The sequence below is a fragment of the Myiozetetes cayanensis genome, unplaced genomic scaffold (assembly GCF_022539395.1).
Source record: "Myiozetetes cayanensis isolate MyiCay16 unplaced genomic scaffold, myiCay2020 scf22, whole genome shotgun sequence".
NCBI lineage: Eukaryota > Metazoa > Chordata > Aves > Passeriformes > Tyrannidae > Myiozetetes > Myiozetetes cayanensis.
In genome coordinates this window covers 11,608,539-11,633,123 of record NW_026087434.1, presented here as the reverse complement: position 1 = coordinate 11,633,123, position 24,585 = coordinate 11,608,539, and the positions used below count along the sequence as shown (strand labels likewise).

General features: G+C 46.8%; 1 pseudogene across 1 annotated transcript; it reads right to left on the bottom strand.

Moving 5' to 3' along the window:
* Window positions 1–6,155: 6,155 nt before the first annotated feature.
* On the bottom strand, window positions 6,156–24,314 carry LOC126642171 (myosin heavy chain, skeletal muscle, adult-like; annotated as a pseudogene). The gene is made up of 40 exons (XR_007629393.1): window positions 24,181–24,314; window positions 23,935–23,964; window positions 23,145–23,387; window positions 22,913–23,056; window positions 22,665–22,821; window positions 21,357–21,384; window positions 21,144–21,258; window positions 20,966–21,058; window positions 20,772–20,835; window positions 20,590–20,688; window positions 20,380–20,483; window positions 20,166–20,304; window positions 19,332–19,450; window positions 19,085–19,234; window positions 18,573–18,743; window positions 17,845–18,154; window positions 17,652–17,722; window positions 16,929–17,016; window positions 15,680–15,797; window positions 15,397–15,520; window positions 15,175–15,311; window positions 14,818–15,073; window positions 12,665–12,907; window positions 12,383–12,559; window positions 12,153–12,298; window positions 11,975–12,065; window positions 11,497–11,886; window positions 11,127–11,253; window positions 10,833–10,951; window positions 10,058–10,254; window positions 9,520–9,703; window positions 9,271–9,436; window positions 8,985–9,109; window positions 8,483–8,791; window positions 8,179–8,382; window positions 7,764–7,889; window positions 7,506–7,676; window positions 7,315–7,418; window positions 7,108–7,203; window positions 6,156–6,419 (listed from the first exon to the last, which is right to left on the bottom strand). The product of XR_007629393.1 is annotated as a myosin heavy chain, skeletal muscle, adult-like (transcript).
* Between the last annotated feature and the right edge of the window lie 271 nt (window positions 24,315–24,585).

Sequence of the window (24,585 nt, the reverse complement as noted above, 5' to 3'; positions counted from 1 at the left end):
AGTACTTTCTCCGTTCCTGGCATAGCATATTTAGTCTGGGTAACTGTGGTTTATCTGGGTAAGATGTGTCCTTCAGAGACTTGAGCTATTAGTCCAGATGAGCAGTGCTAAAAAGGATGGACAGGAAAAAAGTTGGGGATTATGTCTAGGGAAAAGCCAGTGTTAAGCCTAACAAATAAAAGACTGACTAACCTGGTTGAACCACTGCAGAGACAGAACATGAGTGACCTTTGAGCCTGTGGCTGTTCAGAACCTCCTGTGGCTCAGGGGAGCTATGGATGGACAGAGGAGGCCTCGTGATCTTCGGATCCTATTCTGTCCTTCAGAGACTAACTTCTTCAGTGCTTGATACAGTCATTATTTGATCTCACAGCAGGGAAAACAGATGTGCATTCTGAAGTTTTAACAATATTTTTAAACTTAAGAATATGTCTATTTTGCTCTGATGATACCTAAGTATCTGCCCTCTGAGGAAAAGTAACAGTCTTCCAAAGAAAAGTGAAGAGGGAGGGCAAAACTAGCTAGAGATTAGTGACAGTTAACTCATAGCATTTTTAGATTTAACGATGAACAGCTTTTGAGTGTGCATGAGATTTCCATGGTTACTCAAATTCCTTCCATCTTGACAGCAAATGTCAGAGAAAGATACATGAGCAGTAGGTTCTGGACGAGGAGGCGACATTCAGGATGCCCTTTCCATCACATGCCAAAGCAGCTGAACAGCTTCAGTTACAGAACAGGTGAGTGGGGTGGACAGGCTCTGATGGCAATGGAAGGAGAAGGAAAAGGCAAAAGGAGTTGGAGAGTGGCATGGAAGGAGAAGAAATGAGACCAGCAGCATGAAATAAAATTAACAGACACTTGATTAACTGTCTTGTTTCTCTGTTGACTGCATTTGCAAGAGAAGCAGGGGGAGGTTACACTGTGGAGATAGACTTGTTTAGATCTGCACAACTAACCTTTTGTTTCTCTAAGTGAATGTTGTAATTATATAAAAAATGTTTACCTCCTTTCTTCAAAACCAAATCAGAACATTAAAACTAAATTATAGAAGACATTCTCAAATGCAGAAAGAGTTTGCAGTGTTTTGATAACATGTTTTCTGTTGCTAATTACCATGTTCATTATTTACATTGGAAAAACAGGATTCTCAAAATTATTTTAATTTTCAAGAATAAGATAACACCTCTCCCTGGAGGACAGGATAAATTTGCATTTAAGCAAATCTACCCTATTTTAATAATAGCCTAACCAGCTAAATGTGCAATGAGCACTTCATTGGTCACTGCCATGCCAGGTTGTAGGCTCTGGGAGCAGAGCCATCCCATGACCCCACACTGCTCTTGCACTCACACAATAGCTAAGCTTGGACTTGTCCCCTTTGGACCCTGATTCCAAAGCCTTGCTGTGTGCTGGGCTGTGTTCCTGCCAGCAGTCCCTGCCGTGGTGGGGCAGGAGGGGTGTCAGAGCACTATCATGAGAGCTGTGCAGCAAAGCTCAGGGGCCAGGTGAGTTCCTCCTTGCCTGGGGTGTGATGGGGAGCTCAGAGATGAACTGGTGAATCTCCCTGTAATGACAAAGTGTGTCTAAAATGTTTATAGCCATTTGTGCTGGAACACAGCATTTGTGTTCCAGAGATCCCCTGCCAATCCCTGCCATGTGGGTCAGAAGCCCTATCTGAGCCCATCTATGCATCTATTGTAAACTTTTCTGAGAGGTCTTTCTTTATGGCCATTATGGATCAAGATTTTTTCAGGACCTTTGCACTAGTACTGATCACATGACAGACAACTCTAAAAATAGTGCATCAATGCAAAGTCACCCCTGCCCACCACACACAGCAGATAATGACAAATCAAGAATAGTAAAACTCTAGTTTTTCATTGGTGTTCTACATGTGTCCTAATAAAGAAATATGTTTGATCCTTAATAAAACTGCACTGTAATTCCCAGGAGAATATGTAGGACTAGAATAATCTATCTAAAGATGACTCCAGGCGGAGCACAAGTTGTCTGAAATGATTAGTTTAGACTGAAAATTACAGCAAGTTGTAAGAATCCCAAAAAAAACCCCCTGCAAAATAAAACATCCAGTAAGTGTGATACAAGTTTTAAATCCTAAGGAATAGAGTAATTCTCAAGTAAGGCATATAACATATATATGGTATTTATAATTTATGGTAGATATTTTAATAATTTTATTTTGTTCAAGATATATTGTCCAAAGCAAAGATGCTGTTTTTCTTATTCACTTAATTACCAATCCAATCTGATCTAGTGAGTTGTTTCCTACTACAGAAACATTCTAGGCCTGCATAACATCCAAATACAAATACAAACCAAACAATTCCCTTGAAATGTCAAAATAACTTTTTTTTTATTTTCAGTGTTAACTTGTCATGGGTTACAACCTCCACTTCCTTTTCTTCTTAATCCAAGAGCCATAAACCATCTTGTCTAATCTTCCCGAAAGTACTTTCTTTCTCTTCATTCAGTTTCCTTCTGAAAATCTGAGACAACTGCTCCAGTTTCCTGGAGTTACTTCTAATTCTGATGCCATTTCACCCTGCCAAAGAGTATGTATCTCCCTGTACCAAAAGCTCTCATGACCTGCTGTGTAAGAACCATGTGGGTAATCACAGGGGGTAGTTGTGATAGTCATGGTGGCGTCAAGAGGACAGTTCCTCTGTCAGAAATATGGTGGTGGTTACCAAGTGTGGCACTGAATAGTCCTGCTCTAAAAGGCAACAGAAATCACAGGAAAGGGTGCTCACATATTATTTACCTGCCACTGTGTGTTTTATCCCAGAGTGTGTTGCCCCTCGAGACCAAGGTCTCTGGCAGGCTCATGCTGGGACAGCCTCTTACTGTCTCAGTAGCTGCATCACCAAGGGCACAGACTCCTCCATGGAGAAGGGGTCTGCAGAACCAAGGGCATGAAGCACAACTCACCTAATTAAGGCAAATATCTGTTCTTGGCCTTCCGAAGGCCCTCCCTCCTGCAGAAGGGAGTAACTCACTGCCACGTGCCAGGGCAGAAGGAGAGGAAAGGCTTTGCCTTGGTCAGCAGGAGGAAGGAGGTGACTGTCGGGCGTGGGAGCTGGAGGGCACTTCTGTGCCTGCAGCACAGGGGGCAGGGCCTGGATGCTGCGTGTTGTCCTTTTGACAGTCACACTCCCAGCACCTGCGTGGTTCCTCTCTGGGCAGAGAGCCCAGTGCAGTGTCTGCTTGTGTCACCTCAGGGTCTTTTCTTCCAGCATGGGTGACCGGAACATTCCCAGATGTTCTTTGGCCCATCCCACCTGACTTTGTCCTGTCCCAGGGGGAAACAGACGGACGTGGCTGAGCGCCCTGGTTGCCTTTGAGCCCTTGTGCTGGGATTTGCTCCCAGTGCGTGGGCCCGGCAGTTGCCGCAGGTTTCAAGCCCCTGCCTGAGTGAGGCCGAGTGGCTGCTGTGCAGAGGAGCAGCTCCCAGAGGAGGCTCCCTGATGGCTCCAGGCTGCCATCCGCCGGTAGAGGGGCCTGCAGCACAGGGGGCGAGTGGGACCGGGAGAGGCCCCCCTGGCTGCCCCCAGCAAAATTCCACCGTCTTTCTGCCAAGAATCCCTGAAGGAACTTGTCTGTCCTTCCGTGTCAGGTGACAAGGCCCAGGCCGAGGATGAAGCTGATGGGGCCGGCGCCGTCAGAGCAGCAGCGCCAGGGCTGAGGCGACAGGCAGAGCCCGGGCCCAGCTGATGGCCCCGCGCTGGGTGTGCTGTGTGTGATGGCCCCGCGCTGGGTGTGCTGTGTGTGATGGCCCCGCGCTGGGTGTGCTGTGTGTGATGGCCCCGGGTTGGTTTGCTGTGTGTGATGGCCCCGCGCTGGGTGTGCTCTGTGTGATGGCCCGGGCAGCGCAGCCGGCAGGGACGGGCTGTGCGGAGCTCTGGGGTTCGGCCGTACAGCCTTCGCTCAGCGAGTGCTGGGAAAGCACGGCTTGAGCAGAGGGGCATGGCCCTGCAGCGCTGCCAAACCTGGGAGCAAGCCCTGCCTCTGCCTTCTTCCTTCTTCCTCACCCAGACAGGGACTCCAGGGGGGCAGCTGGAAAATCCTGTGCTTTCAGAGCTGCAGCCCAGCCCACCTTTTCCATGGGTAGGTTTACAAGAGAGCAGATGGCCCCATCCACCACAACTGAGCCCCAGCTGACTGGTGGAAGTACCTGGGCAGCTGTTGTGTTCATGGGGCACAGCAGATCCCAGGAGGGATGGAGAGTGCCCAGGTGCTGGCTCGGCACAGCACCTTGCACGGCCTCCAAAGGGGCCACTCTGCACTCAGCTCTGCCCAGGGACAGCACACTCAGGCCCCAGTCTGACATTTAACCTTTCAGCTGGGAATGGAGCTGTGCTGGAGCAAGTCTGCCTGGAGTAAGAATAGCACCTGCTGTCTTGGGACACAGCACAGTTGTCCAGCTCCTCCACGGCAGCACGTGGCACTGAGACACAGAAGGCAGCCTACCCTCCCAGGAATGTCTCAGGCACTATTAGTGGGAGTGAATCATCCCCCCAGACAGGCACGACCCTGAGCAGGAGTCTTAGGAGAGCAGGGCTATTTTGGGCTTTTGTCCCTGTGGAGGGAAGGAGACAGCTGATGTCTTCACGTAGCTGCCTGCTTCATTTTCAGCAGCACCCGTGAGAGCTGGAGAGATACCGGAGGGCACGTCACTGGGGGCAAGGGAAAGGGGCAGGAGGCTGGAGGCAGAAACAGTCTAAAGAAGGCTGCGGTCAGTCAGAAGAGACACAGTTACACCCCTTGATGTGAGAGCTGCTGCTTCAGTGATGTGACTGTCTTTTGCCACCGGTGCCCTCTGAGACAGTGCTTTTGGACAAGTTATCAAAGAAACTCTCCAGGTGTTCCACTTTCGAGTAGGGCCAGGGCTCACTCCTCCTCTGCCTGGCTTTGCTGGCTGCATTCCTTCATTCTGGTGACACATCCTCAAGCTCCCTCGGTGCAGGCAATGGGAGGCAAAGGATGGTGCAGGGTCTGTAGAGCAGGGTTTCAGAGAGTCTCCAAAGTTAATGCTTGCACCAGCCATTCCAACTAACACGGATGTTGTGTGCCACCTAGGCTCTACCCAACCCCTCCTGAAGCTTTGGAGATGCCTGCAGGTGGGACTACCACCCAAGAGGAGCAGTCAGCTCACAGGTGGGCTTGGGCAGGCAAAGGCTGAGGCCAAGAAGCCCTGCCTGTGGTGTCAGATCAATGCAGGCTGTGAGACATTGTCATAGAGGACTAGTCTGGCCAGGCATTAGGTGGCTTTCTTAAGGTCTTTGTGCTTGAAGGCTGAGGTGTGCCCCTAAAGAACCATCTCCCATTGCTCTCTGCAGAGATACAGCACTGACAGAGGTTCTGCTCACCAATGCTCACAAGGCCCAGTAATGGCAGGAAGGAATGGAGGGCTGCACCCACCCGTTTTCTTCTTTTCTCTTGTCTGAGACAGTACCACAGCCTGCTGTGCAGGAGGTGCCAAGGCTGACCTCTGAGGTGATGGCTGAGGAGGTGTGTTGGTGCATGTGCTCTGTGAGAGGTGGGTGCTAAGGGAGAGTCCTTCCAGCATGGGCCCCCAGGCAGGGCTCAGCTGTTTGCCCACTAAAGGGAAACTGGGAGCAGGTGATGGCAGCAGCTGAGGGAATCCAGGGTAAGGGAGATGGCACAATGTAGGGACACTGTCAGTGTGCTGTAACTGTGCTCCCAGTGACTCGAATTGGCAAGGAAGTGTTGGTCCTTGATGGTGCAGTGCACTGTAACTTCTGCTTCCTTAGGGATGGGTGTTTAGGGTTTGTGAGTGCCAGCATCAGAAACATGGGTAGGGAAAGGAAAAAGGACAGGGATCATCCTCTCTTGCCTCTCCCACGGGAAGGAAGTTGTACTGAAAGGACAATGGGAGAAGTATTAGGAGCACGTGAAGGCAGGAGCAGGACAAGGAGCTGCTGGAGACAAAAGAGAGCGCAGGCTGGATTTTCAGGAGTCTCCACAGGAATGGCAGGTCCTCAGTCCCACATTTGCATCAGGTCCCCTTTCCTAACCAGGAGCAAGTAAGGAATCTTACTCTGCAATGCAATATCCCAAGAACAATGAGAAAACAAAGCCCAAAGAAGGCACTGGTCATGGTGTGTGTGCAGAGGAATCTACGCTTTATTCACTAGACACTGAGGTGGAGACATTGCAGACAGAAGTGACAGAGGGTTCACATTTTGTGCAGCCCGCAGGTCACTTTGTACCTCATGACAATCTCACTCTTCCTCTTCTATCCTCCTATGAAACTCCCGACTCTTGGCTCGGAGCTTGTTGACCTGGGACTCTGCAATGTCAGCCCGTTCCTCGGCTTCCTCCAGCTCATGCTGGATCTTGCGGAACTTGGAGAGGTTGACATTGGAGAGCTGCTCCTGGGAGAGAGAAGGAGTTGGTGGTGAGGAGCTCAGGGCAGGGGTGTCGCTGCTCCTGTGCCTTGGCCTGGGGAGGCCACAAAGCTCCATCCACCACCCACCACAGCTTATAGGTGAGTCTCATAGTGAGGTCCTTGAGAGCTCCTCACAGGGCCCCTTCACTGAGTCCAGAAGCCCTTGTCTGGGCTGGACTGTTTGCCACAGTGAAGAAGCCACGCTCAGACAATCGTAAATTCAGGGGCTGCAGGATTCCCTCAGCTCCTCCCTGACTGCTGCACGCCCAGAAACAGGCAAAGGGTCCTTGCACAGTTCTGAGAGCCGAACACAAAGTGGCTTGAGAGGACACTTCCAACACCTTCTCTGTCTGCTATCAAAACCCTGAAACTAAGTTATTTTCAAAGCTTCTTAATACGCTATACTATCCTTACCATCAATAAGATTCCTTCTTACAGGCTGCTTTGTTTTCCTAATGCAACAAATGCTATGTGCATTTGCCCTCTTCCTAGTCTTGTTAGTGACTCACTGATTTTGTTCTCCAAGTCAAGGCTGATGTAGGAGCCTTTCAGAGAACTTGAAGAACTCCATTATTGAGCAGTGGCACCTTCCAACTTTCTTCTATTCATGTCCTCAGTGGCCAAGCTACTGTCTGGGAAAGTGGTTCTTGCCAAGCACTCAGAGTGATACTTACAGCCTCCTCAGATTGTCTCTTGTAGGATTTCACCTTCATTTGCAGCTTGTCCACCAGATCCTGCAGCCTGAGAATATTCTTCCTGTCTTCCTCAGACTAAAGCAGTTGGCAAACAGGAGAGTGAGTTGGTTCCCCCACTATGGCAGGTAGCAATGCCCTTGGCAGTCAGGTGCAAACGCTTTTTGCATATGCCCACAGGGCCATTACCTGGTAGGTGAGTTCCTTCACCCTCTCTCGTACTTGCGCACACCCTTCACAGCTTCAGCGCTGCGCTTCTGCTCAGCATCAACCTCTGCTTCCAGCTCCCGCACCTGCAATGAGAAGCCCATCCCTGCAGCTTCCCTGGGGTGTCTCTCCAAGGGACAGGGTCACTCATGCACCAGCACAGCCCTGCTCACCCTGGCCTCCAGCTTCTGGATTTGCTTCTTGCCTCCCTTCAGGGCCAACTGCTCGGCCTCATCCAGACGGTGCTGCAGGTCCTTCACCGTCTGGTCCAGGTTCTTCTTCATCCTCTCCAGGTGGGCACTGGTGTCCTGCTCCTTCTTCAGCTCTTCTGCCATCATGGCCGCCTGAGCAGAGCAACAGGTGAGTTGTGGGGCTGGAGACATTTTGGGAGAATACACTGACCATCAGCAATGGAAGGAGTCCCGACTCACATCTGTGATGGCCTTCTTGGCCTTCTCTTCAGCATTGCGGGCTTCCTGGATCGTATCCTCCATTTCGCTCTGAATCTGAGAAATGTCCGTCTCCAGCTTCTTCTTGGTGTTGATCAAGCTGGTGTTCTGTTGCAACAAAAGACACGTTCTTTTATCCAGTTACTTTAAACCATATTTAGAAAAATCAAATTGCCTAATTCTATTTATGGTCTTTACATACAGTTTGTATATGAAGAATATACACAATATATATACTAATATACTAATATACTAGATAAATGACAGTGGTAGACTCGAGTGAAGAGTACATTGACATAATACAATTAGACAACAGTGAGAGACCAATGCTACTGCCTGATCATCTTAAATTCTCTAAGAATTGTAGGTGTTATAGGTATCCAACTCAAGAACTTACCTGAGTATGGAGGAGCTGCACACGTTCAGAGGCATCCAGGAGCTCCTGCTCAGCCACTTTCCTCGACCGCTCTGTCTGCTCCAGGGCTGCCCGTAGCTCCTCCACTTCAGCCTGCAGCAGGTTTGCTCTGCGTTCCACCATGGCCACCTGCTCCTTCAGGTCATCCTGGGTCCTGAGAGCATCATCCAAATGGATCTGGGTGTCCTGTAAGAGAGACAAGAGGAGTTACATGGTGTCAGCGTGCACTTGAGGGCCAAAAATGTCAGGGATCTCATTTCTCTTTCTGTAGCTTTGCTGAACAGACCTTGAGCACACCCTGGGTGTTTCTCAAGTTCTTTTGTGCCTCTGCAGCCACACGGTTGGCATGGCTGAGCTGGATCTCCATTTCATTCAGGTCTCCCTCCATCTTCTTCTTCAGCCTCAGGGCTTCATTCCTGCTCCTGATCTCAGCGTCCAGGCTGCTCTGCAAGGACTCCACAATTCTGAGGTGGTTTCTCTTCATCTGGTCAATCTCCTCATCTTTCTCTGCTATCTTCCTGTCAATCTCAGACTTCACCTGGTTGAGCTCAAGCTGCAGGCGCAGGATCTTCCCCTCTTCATGTTCCAGAGAGGCCTGGACAAGTGGACACAAGCATGGGGAACACTGATAAACCTCCTGCTTGCTTTCTAGGCAATTAGAGAATATTCCAGGAAATCTCAGCTGGCTGCTCTCCCCAGCCAGAACAGAGCAGAACCAAGGCCTTTTTAGCATTGTTTCTTCACTGCTCCTACATTTACTGCAGACACCAATGATTATGGCCGAGTACCTCAGCTTCCTCCAGAGCAGCCTGGATTTCAGCTTTCTCCTGCTCAATTTGCTTCTTGACCTTCTCCAGCTCATGAATTGCCTTTCCTCCCTCCGCAATCTGCTCGGTGAGGTCGGAAATCTCCTCTGTGGGAACAAAGACCAATGGCTTGCTCAGCCCCAGAGCAGAATGGGAAGGGCCCTGTCCCACCAGGGGGACAGGCACCTTTGCAGCCCTGCAGGCACAGCCCCTGAGCAATGCTCAGCTTGGGAGAAAGCCCTCCCGGAGCAGAGGGCCAGGGACTTACGCTGCAAGTTCTTGTTCTCCCGCTTCATTGTTTCCAGGTGGTCCAAGGACTCCTCATAGGCATTCTTCATCTTGAACAGCTCCGTGCTGAGCGAGCGAGACTCCTTCTGGGAGGCCTCCAGCTCAGCCTGCGTTTCCTCATACTTCTGCTTCCATTCTGCCAGGATCTGAAGAGAAAGGGGCGTGAGGAGGGATGTGGCCATGCCGGGGATGCTCTGCCCAGGAGTGCCGGGGCTGGGGCCCAAAAGACCTTGTCAAAGTTCTTCTGCTTCTTGTCCAGAGCAGCGCAGGCGGCATTGGATCGCTCCACGTCAATCATCAGGTCCTCCACTTCATTCTGCAGCCTCTGCTTTGTCTTTTCCAGGGAGGCACATTTGGCATTGACAGCTTCCACGTGTTCCTCTGCATCCTGCAGGCGCTGGGCCAGCTTCTTCCTGGCAGGAGGGAAGCACAGGGCCAGCTTAGAGCTTAGAAGGGACTCAGTTCTGCCCTGCCAGGAGAGGGCAGTTGGCCACTTTGGGGCTTTGGAGATGAGCGCTTTTCACACATCCTAAAGGATCTATCCTTTCTGTGTCCTACCACCTAGGGAGGATTAGGCCAGTCTTAGCACTTCTAGCCCTAAAGCTTCCAACAGACACTTTTTTTTCTCCTCCCTTCTCTCCTCTTTGCCGCAAAGACAGTATATCCCTGCCTTCACCCCAGCCCTGTCTCCCCCCACTCAGAGGCTCCCCTTCCCCTTGCCCAGTCTCAGTGTTCTGCAGTCATTTCTCCTCCCACTGCCCACGTACTTGGCCTCCTCGAGCTCCTCCGTGCGCTGAATTGCATCTGTCTCGTATTTGGTTCTCCACTGGGCCACTTCGCTGTTGGCCTTGGACAGGGCGCGCTGCAGCTCCCCCTTGGCTTCCTGCTCCTCCTCATATTGTTCCCGCAGCAAGTCACAGTCGTGGCGAGCGGACTGCAGGGCGTGGGCCAGGGCGTTCTTGGCCTTGGGAGACAATTGGATTGGGACAATCAATTTCCTGTGACACAGCAGAATTTTAACAGCGAAAGTGGTTGAAGATTCTTTCCATCTGACATTTAACATCAATGCAAGGGAAAATGGTATATTGATTCTATGTTTGGAGAACTATCTTATCTCTTCATTCATCAGGATGCAGAACGCATTCTCAGGATAGATGATGGATAAATTCTAAATGACAACTTTAAATCAGGAAATTGTTGAATCCCTTGAAATATACTCTAAATTTTCAGCTTAGAGGTTACACTAAAATACACAGGTTTTTTTTTAGATATATCTCAATCACTTTTATATGCCATCATAAATCTGAATAAAGATGTAAAAATGTTTTTCTCTCTTTTAGTATCCAAATAGGAGAGGATGTCTTCCTCAACTCCCCTTCCCACACTATAGAGATTAAGGTGGCAAAATTGTCCATCTTGTTTGATAGCTCAAAAATTAAACTGATATGGCTAACATTCTGATTTTATGTGAGAGTGGGAAATATCCTGAAAGAAAACAGAATCTCAGTCCAAAGTCAACCCCAGTTATGGAAGTACCTTTACCTTTATTTCTTCCTCTAAATGTCTCTTTAGTTCCTCGATCTGTTGAGTGAATGCCTGTTTGCCTCTGCATAGCTGAGATATCAAACCATCTTTTTCTTCCACCTGGCGTGAATATTCACCTAAGAAAGTTTATAGACAGACTGCAATTTATAATCAACATTAAGTCAATGTGTCTTTTAAGCATTATATAACAGATCACAGAGACTAGATCAATTTGAGTGAAGCTTCATTCCTTTTTTTTGTTATCATTAGCTACAGGTTGTCTCTTTCCAGAGAGGTGTGAGAGTGTGTTACCTGCTTCTGTCTGCAGACGAGCTCTTTGAGCATTGAGGTCATTGATCATGCGCTGATGCTCTTCTTCCTTTGTCTTAATCTCACTCAGCTGGTCTTCCAGGGTGCGGCACATCTTCTCCAGATTTGCCTGGGGAGGTCACAGAGAGTGAGAGAAGATTAGGATCTAGTCACCTGCTTCTTCTGAAGAGCAGGACTCTAAACAGAAAAACATGACCAGACTTGAAAGCTGTGGACTGTTCCTTCGAGTTAGAAGGTAAGAAACACAGTTCCATACAGAGGCAGGGAGTTAGATGGTAAGCAGGCCACAAATGGAAACGACCTATTTGAAAGTAATTGATTTTCATGTGGTTTTCAGTAGAGTTTTCAATACCTTGGCTTTGGAGACAGACTCCATGTTACTGGCCAGGTCATCAATCTCCATCTTGAGCTCACTCTTCTCCTTCTCCAGCTTCTGCTTGACACGTTGCAGGTTGTCGATCTGCTCCCCGAGCTCAGCTGTGCTGTCCGCGTGCTTCTTGCGCAGGGCGGCAGCCGTGGCTTCGTGCTGCAGCGTGGCCTCTTCGAGGTCGCGGCGCATCTTCTGGAATTCTGCCTCCCGCTTCTTGTTCATCTCCACCTGAGCTGCCGTCGCCCCTCCTGCTTCTTCCAGGCGCTCGCTGATCTCCTCCAGCTCCCTCGACAGGTCAGCCCGATGCTTCTCTGCTTTAGCGCGAGAGGTTCGCTCGGCCTCGATTTCCTCCTCCAGCTCCTCAATGCGGGCCTGCAGAACACCAGGGACCCTTCTCACCCGTGCCCTCCTCCTGCCTGAGCTGAGCCTGGGGCAGGCAGGGCAAGGAGCAGACACTTGCCTGCAGCTCCTTGATCTTCTTCTGCAGTTGCATGCCCAGGGCTTGTTCATCCTCGATTTTGCTCTGGATCTGGCTGATTTCAAAGTCTTTCCTTTGGGCAAAGCAAAGGGTGTTACAGCTGAAAGCAAAAAGCCAAGAGCTCCAGCCCAGCACTGAGGTGCCCCAGGGCCACACTTACTTCTTCAGTTTCTCATCCAGCTGCTGCTTATCATTCTCCAGATCCATGATGCTGTCCTGGGCCAGCTTCAGGTCTCCTTCCAGTTTCCTCTTGGCTCTCTCCAGGTCCATGCGCAGTTTCTTCTCTTGCTCCAGGGACCCTTCCAGCTGCACACAACAAGGCCATCAGTGCTCCACCAACCACGTCCAGCTCCATACCTGTCTCTTCCTGCTGTGTCTGCCTGTGCTTACATCGTCCACTTGCTGCTCCAGCTTGGTCTTGGCTTTGGTCAGTGTATTGACTTTGTCCTCTTCTGCCTGCAGGTCATCCAGGGTCTGCTGATGGGCCTCTTGGAGGGCTTTCTTCTCTTTTGTCAGCTTGGCGATGGTCTCGTCCAGGGCTGCCATCTCCTCGGTGAGGTTTTTCACCTTTGGGAAGAAGGGAGCAAGTGTAAATAAAGGAGGTAGATACAGAAGTCCTGGAACAGCAGAGGGCTCTTTTCCGGAGTGTGAGTGAGATTTTCTGCCTCATACCTTGTTTTCCGTGGCGTGTTTTTCCTTCTCCACCTTGGCCAGTGTCAGCTCAAGGTCATCAATATCTTTCTTCAGCTCTGAACATTCATCCTCCAGTTTTCTTTTCTTGGCTGTCAGCTCAGCATTGATTTCCTCTTCATCCTCAGCCCTTTCAGTCACTTCTTTAACTTTGGCTTCCAGCTGGATTTTGGTTTTGATGAGCTGGTCACACCTTTCCTCAGCATCAGCCAGGCTATCTGCTTCCTGTGGGGGAGACAGATTTTCTTGATTTGTTTTCTGAACTTTTCTATGTAAGTGTGCGTTGAAGCAGCTTTAATCTTGTTGATCGTTTTTGGGTTGGTTTTGATGTTTGTTTTTTGGTTTGTTTGTGTGTTTGGTTATGGTGGTTGGTTTGTTTCTTTCCCTGGGATGCATTATACAGCTTTTTAGGTGAAACAATATTGATTTTTCAACTATTTCCTCTCTCATAAAAGTGTCTCGGAGTTTTGGTAGGTGTGAGAATTTCTCATGTACCTATAGGAGAGGGGACTTGGAGACATTTCTGTTCATAATCACTGCATTGAATATCTATCCTTTAGCAACGGAATCCTTCTGAACCCGTTATGAAGTTGGGAATAAAGGGTCTGATAGTCTCAACAATAACTGAAGTGAAATAAGAATCCTCCCTCTGTAAATGTAGGAATGCTAGTGCTTAGTCAGGTGGGGTAAGTCAGGTCCCTGTGTGCCTTCCATGCTGTATTTGGGGTGGCATGTGCTGATTTCAGCTGACCAGTGCCTTGTCTTACTCTTTGATGGGTTTTTGTTCTCATGAATTTGTTTTGTCCCAAAGGAATTTGAAAGGCAAATATCTTATGACATACAAGAAAGTCCAGTGGGATATCTATTCTTCTCCTTATACTAAGGAAAACAGGTAACATCGGGGTGCCTATTTTCTATGGAAATATTCAAATAACTGTAATTAATACAGTGTTCTATTTTTAATTGGCAAATTAGGTTATTTAATGGGTAGATTTAGATGACTTTGTAAAGTGATATTTAAGTATATTTTTGCTTATATTTTTAAGCAATTTTTGTGAACTCCTGTGTGTCTACAAGGTTCATAGAACTGTGGTGGCAAAATTATTAATATCTGAGATTGAGAGTTCTGGCCATGAAGTTCTTTACTTAGAGAATATTTCTTTCAACTAAAAGCTAAATTGTCCGTGATTGTTTCCAGTTCCCCAAATAGATGAAGATAAAACTGGGTGTACCATTCCTATAAACTCCACCACGAACCAGTCTCTCCACATAGTCATGTTCTTTACTGTTCATTTCCTTAGAATTGTTGCAGTTAACAAGCTCTTAAGTAAAACATCCCTCCAAATACTTGTCTTTGTTAACACTGAGAGAGTTGGTTTTCTCACCCTTTTTTTTTCTGATACAGTGTATGAATTGGGTCTCTGCAACCAGTTGGCAGAGAAAAGGGAGCAGAGGGGGAGATGTGTCTGAATGTTGGGGTCTGACACAAATATTATGCAAAAATGGCTTTTAGTGCAAAGAAGCATTCTTTTAATAAAGACAACTTCGTAGCTGGAACTCTCAATCTTAAATATTAATAATTTTACTTCCACAGGATGTTGTTTATACTGGAACTACAATATGAAATCCAGACTAGAAATGCAAAAAAACCCTGCAATGTTCAAAATCCCCAAGAACTTCTGCTTCATTATAGATTTAATCTATGACCTTGATTCATATCATTTAAGTATAAAACATAGCAAGTGCCACTTTGAACTCCAGTTTGCAGTTATGCTCCAAAATTAATTCATAGTTCTCCATACTGGTGAGATGGAGATCCTTCCTGCAGCACTCACCTGCTCAGAGGGAATTGGAGGTGAATTCTGCCACGAGTATGTCATGTTTGTGAGCTACATCTGCCCCTTTCCTCTGAGGACAAGAGCACTGACTCCCAGTTCCTCCTGCTTCTTTGCCCTGGCTGTCAGTGCTCTCACCACACCACTGCCAGACATTTGTTTCCTTACCTTCACATACATATGACAGATAATTTCCCAAATATATGACTTTTAGTCTTCTATAGTCTGACCTTCTGTTCATAAGAACAGTCTGATTGTACATATCCATTTTCTGAGTGATAAATTAATGGTGATACTCACAGCCTGCACTTGGAGTTGCAGGTCATTTTTCTCCTGCAGCAAAGAAACCATTTTCTCCTCCAGTTCCTTCCGCTTTGCCTCAGACTTTGCAAGCTCTTCCTTGGTTTTCTCAAACTCCTGTTTCATGTTGGCCATCTCCTTCTCAGACTCTGCACTCTTCAGCAAGGGCTTGATCTTGAAGAACAGTTTCATCCAGGGCCAGTGTTTGACATTCATGAATGCACGAATGTTGTACTGGATGCAGAAGATGGACTCCCTGGAGCACAATTCAAATGTACAATGAATATTTTCAGTCTGAAGAGTGTCAACACTTTCCCCCAAGCACAGTGGCTTTAACTGAGGATGAGGAATGTGTACCTTCTCTCCACCATTCTCTGGTACTCCACCCTCATCAGGTAACCCCTGCACCTGGCCTGTGTGCGGGTGATGAGCTGTGCCAGCTTCTCATCCCTCATCTCCTCCAGGAGCCCCAGCAGCCCAGCTTTGAAGAACACCTTGGAGAGGGAATGTTGCAGCACACCACTGTCAGGCAGGGCAAAGCACTGGCCCAGAGTGAGTGAGGGAATTGGGGGTTTGTACCTTGGTGTGTCCAAATTTGTACTGGGTGTGGTCCACATCGATTGACGCAAGAAGTTTCTCAGAAGCCTTCTTGCTGTCGATGAACTGTCCCTCTGGGATGGCACTGGCATTAAGCACCTTGTATCTGTGAAAAGAGGAAAAAAAGGCTATTTTTTCCCAACCAACACGCAGTAGCCACTTAGCCCCACCAGCTCACATAAACTATTCTTGACAACAGAGCCAAATGGACCCATGAATGGACCAACAGCACTTTTAATGATGCTGAGAAGTGCAGTGCTCTTACCTCTGTTTGAAGTCAGCGTAGAGGACTCTGCTGGGGAACCCTTTCCTGCAAATCCTGATCCCTTCCAGCACGCCGTTACAGCGCAGCTGGTGCAGCACCAGCTCGTGCTCCATGGCACCTGAGCAATGCAGAGCAGAGCACAAAGGAATGGCACAGATTCCAGTGCAGAGGGGAATCACAGAATCACAGAATATGCCAAGTAGGAAGGGACCTTTAAGGATTATTGAGTCCAACCCTCAGCCCTGCCCAGGCCCATCCCCAAGAGTCCCACCCTGTGCCCCAGAGGATCATCCAAACCCTCCTGCAGCTCTGGCAGCCTTGGGGCTGTGCCCACTGCCCTGGGGAGCCTGTTCAGTGCCCAACCAGCCTTTGGGGGAAGAACCTTTTGCTGAGATCCACCCTGAGCCTGCCCTGACACAGCTCCAGCCATTCCCTGGGGGCTGTCCCTGGTCCCCCCAGAGCAGAGCTCAGTCCTGCCCCTCCTCTGCCCCTGCCCAGGCAGTTGGAACTGCAGGGAGGTCTCCCCTCAGTCTCCTCTTCTCCAGCTGAACACACCAAGTGCCCTCAATGTCCTCACACGCCTTCAAATCCAGGCCCTTCCCCATCCTCGTGGCCTCCTTTGGACACTCTCCAATGGCTCAATCTCTCCCTTCCATTGTGTCCCTCCAAACTGCCCCAATATTGAGGTGAGGCCGCCCCAGGGCAGAGCAGAGCGGGACAATCCCCTCCCTGCTGCCCCCAGGACAGGGATGTCCCTCCTGGCTGCCAGGGCACTGCTGACTCAGGGACAACTGGCACCCACCAGCACCCCCAGGGCCCTTCCCCAGCACTGCTCTCCAGCATCTCATTCCCCATCTGTCTGTTCATCTCAGGTGTAGAATCAGGCACTTCCCGTTGTTCACAGCTCTCTGATTTGTTGAGGTCTCTCTGCAGGGCCTCCCTGCCTTTAAGGGACTCAACAGCTCCTCCCACTTCTGGGTCATCTGCAAATGTGCTGAGTACCCCTTCCAGTCCTGTGGCCTTGATGAAGATGTTGGAGAGCACAGGGCCCAAGAGGGAGGTCTGTGGATCCCCACTAGTGACAGGTCACCAGTCTGATGTCACCCCAGTCCCTGTCACCCTCTGTGCTCAACCCATGAGCCAGTTGCTCCTCAATCTCATGATGTGTTTATCCAGCTGTGGGCTGGACAGTTTGTCCAGAAGGAATGGATGTATCAGAGCAAACTCTCATCCTACTTGAGCATCTTACCAGGTGTTTTAGTCTCATTTGGAATGATGCAGCGCACAAAATGGGGGTGAGTGCTCCGAAGGTTGGTCATCAGCTTATTTAAGTTCTCCTAGAGGAACCAGGTAGCAATGTGAGTTTCCCATGTCCAGTGTTTGATGCATCAAGCCCAGGTAATGACTTCGCAATGCCTCAAGTTGGGTTTCAGACACTTAGATAAAGCCAGAGAACCCAAATATTTCTTCTGTTTGAAGATACTGAACACCATTTTTAAAGACTGAAATACTTCAGTGTTGCTATTGGGCCAGTGAAAATAAATATGAATTACGTTATTACTCATTCATAAAGACTAATTGACTTCTAGATTTCTCACATTCTGTCTTCGAAAGTCAGGCTCCTTAAGTTTTTTAAACTTCCAATAAGATAAATATCTGCTTGGAAATTACTTTCAATTCCTCAACAGAAATGCAGGAATATTATGGGTATGGTCTGACCCAAAGACATAAAAATACAAAGAAAATACAAAGAAAAAAAAGAAATACACCCAAATTATTAGATTTTCATGATTTTGAATGCTTATTTTTGGACATGACAAATTAGCAATATTAAAACTGATCCTGGAAAACCTGATGTGGAATTTCTAAAGACATTTAGCACCATTATAGTAATGTAAAATAGTCCTTTCAAATTTAATATTAGCTCTCCCCCTTCCTTCCCATTTCAGAGGCAGCAGGTGCAGTACTGTACCCGGAAAAGAGCTGAGACAGTCTGGAAAGAAGAACCCTTCTTCTTGCCACCTTTCTTGCCACCACCAGCCTCTGCAAATTAAAGGGAAAAAAATTAAACTGAACACAAAACAATTTTAAATGTTTAGTGCTTATGGTTCCAATTCTGTGTCAAAATTGTTCCACACTGAAAATGCATTTTTCACTGAACTGACCTGCATCTGCTCCACCATAGTTGGCAAAGAGTAAGGCCAGGGTCTTCACAGATGATTTCTGGTACAGCCCAATGACAGTTTCATTCAGAGGGTCCTTGTTTTTCTCCAGCCACCCAGTGATGTTGTAGTCCACTGTGCCAGCGTAGTGCACCAGGGAGAAGTGGGCCTCAGCCTTGCCTTTGGCAGGTTTGGGCTTCTGGAAGTTGTTGGACTTGCCCAGGTGCTGGTCATAGAGCTTGTTCTTGAAAGAGGTGTCAGTTGCCTTGGGGAACATGCACTCCTCTTCCAGGATGGAGAAGATGCCCATGGGCTGGGGGAGATTGTAATACGTAAGAGGGAAAAGCAGATTAGAAAAGAGACATCTTTTGGTTGAAAAGTTGCTAGAGTCAGAAAAGAAAGCTGTTCCCATACATTTCATGACAATAAGTCAGAGAAAATTAACCAAGGTTCAACTTTTTTTCAGTGTTTCTGTTTCATTTGAAGTGATGGAAATACTGTGCTGTCTGTCCATGAAACCTACTTACTGGTAGGTGCCTATAGAACATGACTGTCTTTTATATCATTTCATTTTGTAATCTAGCAGTGAATTCTCTCACCAAAAGTTCTGATATCTGAGTATGATCTCAAAAAACACTTCCACCCTGTTGCCACAGGGTATATACTTGAAGAAGCCAGAATATTCTCATGTGCTTCTTAATTGCATCTCTTGGCAAGTATAGAAAGGATACCTTCTCAATGAGCTCAATGCAGGCAGCCAGGTCCATCCCAAAGTCAATGAATGTCCACTCAATTCCCTCCTTCTTGTACTCCTCCTGCTCCAGCACGAACATGTGGTGGTTGAAGAACTGTTGCAGTTTCTCATTGGTGAAGTTGATGCACAGTTGCTCAAAGCTGTTGAACTGCCAGATATAAAAGACATACAATGCTTTCAAGGATCAGCAATAATAGCAAGGTGTTTTCCTGTGCAATCTTAATTCACCAGGGGTGATACTATAAATACAAGTCATCTTCCTGTGTAGTTTTCCTGTGCTGTATCTCTAGGATAGGCTTTGTATTTAGAAAAGAGAGGTTTCAAATTCAGAACAATTAGTTTTCAATCCTTTTTTTTTTCTTTCAGGATTAAAAATGATAATTCCAACAAGCCCTACAAATAAATGTAGGAACATACTCCCTTCTATTAAACATCTCAACATTTTCAATTGTTGTTCCATGGAAATGCTAAAAAACTTGTGTTCCTTACATCAAAGATCTCGAAGCCAGCAATGTCCAGCACACCAATGAAGTACTGCCTGGGCTGCTTCGTGTCCAGCTGTTGGTTGATGCGAACAACCATCCACAGGAACATCTTCTCATAGACAGCCTTTGCCAGGGCACCCACTGAATTGTTCACCTAAAGCATAGAGAAAGGTTTGGAGGTTACTACACACAGCAGAGAAGAATCAACACCAGCCACCAAAGCATATTCCAGATTATCCTGTTTTTCCTACCTGCTGCACTGTTTGGCCCTTGGTCACATATTCATTCCCCACCTTGACTCGGGGGTAGCAGAGGGCCTTGAGCAGGTCTGCTGAGTTCAAACCCATCAGGTAGGCAGCCTTGTCAGCAACTGAACACCATAAAAGAGAGAAGAGTAAATATTCAGGAATTCCAAACAATTGGTCCTTGATCGACTGTTCCAAAAGTGTTCTCTGTCACAGGGTTGCACAACAATATCTGTCAAAGCCATAAAGCTAATTTCTCTCCTCTCTGCAGGATTCAGAGTCTGCAACTCTTTCTGAGCTTAAGTTTCTACAACTGTTCTTTGAGAGAGCTCATTGCTTTTATCCTTTTTCAGGTGTAACTATGGGACTTGACATGTACTTTCTAGTTGTATAGCAAGAGGATTCATCACTCAGAGAGCTGGAAGCATGAGCAGTCCTTCCTGCTGTGAGAGAGACTAATCAAGCACACATCTCACATCAGAGTTCACTCCAATAGGGGAGGGTAAAGAGGAGCAGCCTCCCATGCTGGTAGAGCTGAACCATTCACACTACGGCAGAGATTGCAAGGTGTATTTCAACTTAAGTATGACTAACAATGGCATAGAAATTGACATCCATGGCTCAGGTTTCCTGGCAGTGTACACCAGATCTCTTATTGATGAAGTAGTCACAGATAAAAAGTACAGGTACCATTAGATGAGATACGTCTCAACTGTCATCTAGTCATGGAACAACTACTTTTTAGTTTATACATTTGCATATTTAAAACCTGAAATCTACCAAAGTCCTTCTTGTTACAAAGAATATCTCTTTTGGAAAGTTTGCTGGCTCTGCTGGTACCTTCTGTGCCATCAGGCTCTGCCTGCTCCTCACGCTGCTTCTGCTTGAACTTCAGGTTCCCGTAATGCATGACTGCTCCTGTCAGCTTGTAGATGGCTGTTTTCTCATCAGCACTGAAGCCCAGGATGTCAATGGCACTCTGGCAACAGAAAAATAAACGTACATGTACCATGGCACCAATCCACCAGATAACCTGTTTGATAAAGTTACTCACATCTGTTGCCATCAGCTCCTCCTGGTCATCAATGCTGGGGACAGTGATCTCCCCTTGACTCACAAAGTGGAAATCATAAGGGTTGGTGGTGATGAGGAGCATGTCTGAAAGCAGGAAGAGGCAAGGCACAGGCTTAGTTTGGCCAAGCAAGTGACAGAGGGAACTGTTGCCCAGGGTTCCTCCTCAAAAAGCCATGAGGCTCCTTCCTACCAATTAGCTCTGGCTTCTTGTTGGACATGATCTGATAGAAGATGTGGTAGCTTCTTTCCGCCTTGAGCTGGAAAGTGACTCTGGACTTCTCCAGCAGATCTGGCAAGGATGGCAGGACAGAGTTAAGCACAAGAACTGAGGAAGGCTGGAAGGAAAGGGATCAGGCCAGGAGAGTTTCTTACAAGTTTCAATGTCAGCAGAAGCCAGTTTGCCTGTGGCACCAAAATGGATTCTGATGAATTTGCCCTGTGAAGGAGAAGCAGCAGCAGTTCAGCTCCAATGCATTTCATTGCCATGTCCTCATGGGAGAATACCACTATCCCATCATTATTGTTATAACAAGAAGGGATTTTTGTGTAAGCTCGAAAAAACTCACAAAGCGTGAGGAGTTGTCGTTCCTCACGGTCTTGGCGTTTCCAAAGGCCTCCAGCAGTGGGTTGGCGCTGATGATTTGATCCTCAAGCGTTCCCTGCAGGGGGGAAATTATTCACTGGCTGTGTTGAGTTGACAGGGCAATGACAGGCCAAGTGTCCAGTCTGTTCTTCCTGACTCACCTGCATTTTGCCTGACGACTGCTCCTCCTTCTTCTTGTCCCCGCTGGCTGCAATTGTTGCAAAGTACTGGATGACACGCTTTGTGTTCACAGTCTTCCCGGCCCCGGATTCTCCGCTGGCAGAACAAGGAGAGAAGCAGAGAGCATGTGGTCAGGCAGGAGGGGCCCTGGCCCTGGGCAGCCCCGCAGGGACCCGAGCAGGGGGTGTACGTACGTGATCAGGATCGACTGGTTCTCCCGATCTGCGGAAAGACAGAGAAAAGACACCTTTTCATAGTGTTTATGAATAACAAAGAATTTGACAACTAGGAGAAAAATAAGAACTGAAGCTTCCAGAGAATCCAGGAACAGAAAAGGTAAAAAGCTCTGGGAATTCTAGTGGGTACTTTTGAGGCTCCCAGCAATACTTCAGTTATTAGCAACTGGTTCAGTAAAGACATCACTTCAGAGAAGATTTTGTAGTCTTATGCCTTTCCTGACATTGTCTTATTCTTCATAAAGCCACTTATCTCTTATCACCCAAGTAAATGTAATGAAAATATTGAGGTTATACTTTGATAGTATGTAAATTCTTCTGAACCTAAAAGCTTCCTGCATAATCTTATGGAAATTTGGAGGCATCATTAATGACAGAAACATCTGACCAACCTCTTTCACTCTTTTTCACCTCTTCTTTATAATCCCTACAAATACAGAAATTTTTCAGTCTTGAGATCATCTACTGACATTTATTTCTGATTTTTCCATTCTGAATGTATTTCCCAGTTTCTAAGAAAAGGAGAAGTTCTAAATTCCCACATACCTTTGATTTCAATGCACATATAGGGAAGACAAAACAAGAAGTGGAAGAAAGAGGAAAGAGCAGAAAGAAATTTTTTTAAGTCATTCAATTTAAATGCTAAAAGCTTTATTTTTTTTCCTTTGCATCATTTTCTGAGGATAACTTTTCACTATTGCTGTTGATTTTTAGTTGCAGTTACAGATCAGTGTAGGAGTTCCAGACATCATTAAAGGCTATATACTTTAAATATCTTTTACATAATTCAAGCCATTTACATAATAATCAAGTGAGGCTTATGTACCTGTTCAAGGCAGAGATACTCTGTTTCACTTGTTAGCACTGATGCTTGAAAATTTAAATTGACCTAATGCACATCATTTATAGGGGCCATGTCATTTAGCTGTACTCTGTAGTCTCGGTCTGAAACTAATTTACTGGTTAACATACATAAATCTATCCATATATGTAAGATTCCATTACAGTCAGTAAATTCTACATCACAAAATAGGTGTTTTTGCCAGTGAATTTAGTCCCTCTACATTATGTCCAGGTCTTTTGTGATTCTAATGGGAATACAGGCACTCAGCTCACACAGACTATTAAAGCTCAGTGCATTAATCTTCCATTAATTTCACACACACATGTTTTTTTAAGTGTGGCACCATGTTTCAGAAAATGCCCTGCATTTCCCTCTGCAGAGACATGATTGCAAGAGCAGCTCAAAGGACATCAAGCACTCACCAGTCAGCATGAACTGATAGGCGTTGTCAGAGATGGAGAAGATGTGTGGAGGGGCCTCCTGGCGCTTCTTGCCTCGGTAGGCCAACACCACCTCCGGGTTGTACACGGGCAGCCACTTGTAGGGGTTGACAGTGACGCAGAAGAGACCCGAGTAGGTCTGCCAGGAAGGGACACAGCACGTTGGCTTCCCCTGGGCCTGGCAGAGCAGTTCCTGCAGCTGCCCAAAGGAAGCTGCTGCTGCCACTTACGTAGATCATCCAGGCTGCGTAACGCTCTTTGAGGTTGTACAGCACAGCGGGTTCGTGGAGGTGGGTCATCATGGCCATGTCCTCGATTTTGTCGTACTTGGGAGGGTTCATGGAGAAGATTTGATCTTCCTTCACGGTCAGAGTCTGCCAAGGAAACAAAAGATCTACATATGTCAACTGAATACTCAGAATATGAGTCAAATGTTGTCCTTCAATCTTATTTTTCACTCACCTCTCCCCCTTCAGTCTTGACAGTGACTTTCCCTGATTCTCTGCTCTGAATTGTCCCTTTCACAAAGGATTCCTTTGTGTGTACCACAAAGACGGATGTCTTGGCATCGAAAGGCTTGTTCTGGGCCGCAATTCTCTCCTTCTCTGACTTTCGGAGGTAAGGAGCTGCCTCCCCAAAAACGGCCATCTCAGCATCTCCAGAGGCCATGACTGCACTCTATTGAATGTTTTTCAGCAGAGACGTCTGGGGGGAGAAAAAGAGTTGTGGATCAGAGAAAAATAATATAATCTAGATCATTGAGAAAGCTCCTTGCTCTTTAGCTTATAAATTGCTAATTAGTCTCCAAGATAAGCTCTTAGGAAGAAATCAATTAAATCCACTTTGACTTGAAGTTAAAAATATCCTTGTCTGACCCAAAAGTAAGACTTAGTCTTCTACAACATGTAGGTCTTGTAACAATAAATAGAAGATCTTCTGAATATTGAGAACAGTTGGGTAACTCACCTTGATGAATTCTGACCAGATCGAAGTTTTTCACATAAAAGAATCTACAGGCAGAGAAAATCCCTCTCCGATCTGGTCCTTAATTAGAGTCTTCAGGAGAAGACTTTCTTGCAAAAAGAATTACCTTTTGTGTTAACAATGAAAAATTACTTTTTTTAGATCCTCTTTTTTCAATTATGTAGCCAAACAAATTCAGCAGAAATATAACAGGAGTTACGAAGAGAACTCATGCAGCTGTTTAAAAGTCCTCTCCTGTAGATTAGGAATGCATTACTCAGTGTGTTACCTTTGCAGAAGTCCTGGAATCTGGCCAACCCTGTAAAATAGGAATGGTGGTTGTTTCTTATTGCTGAACAGAATTCCAAAGAATAACTGTAGTTGAAAATACAGACATGCATTGAAAGGACATTGAAAATTTTTGTTCACATGGGCACTCCCTCATGGAAATGGTTGGCAGAGGGAGGAGAAATGGAGCAGAATATTTTAAGGATATTTTCCTCTTTCTTCAAGCTCACAAAATGCATGCACTTACCTTGAAGCCTTCTGTGGAGACAGGCTAGACGTGTCTCTGGAGATTTTATAGTGTCTCGTCTGCAGATGCTCTAGATGGTCCCCCTTTTTTCGGTCAAAACATTTCTGGCAAACCTTTTTTGGCAAAGCATTGTCTGGCAAACTAAGGGCATAATTGTCCCTTGATTTGAATGATATAATTAGAACATTTTTATATCTTACTGACTACGTGAATACATCTATAAATAATTTGTCAAGAGTGTTAAGGAGAGAATCTGGACTACTCACGGCACTTAGAGAACTTGCATGGTTCTATTGCTGCCTTTCTCAGTGATTTGCTCCTTGACCCATGGTAGCTTCCTTGGTATGTTTTTCAGTCATGTAATGGTGATGAGAACGTCTGTGATGCTTTAGGAACACATGCATT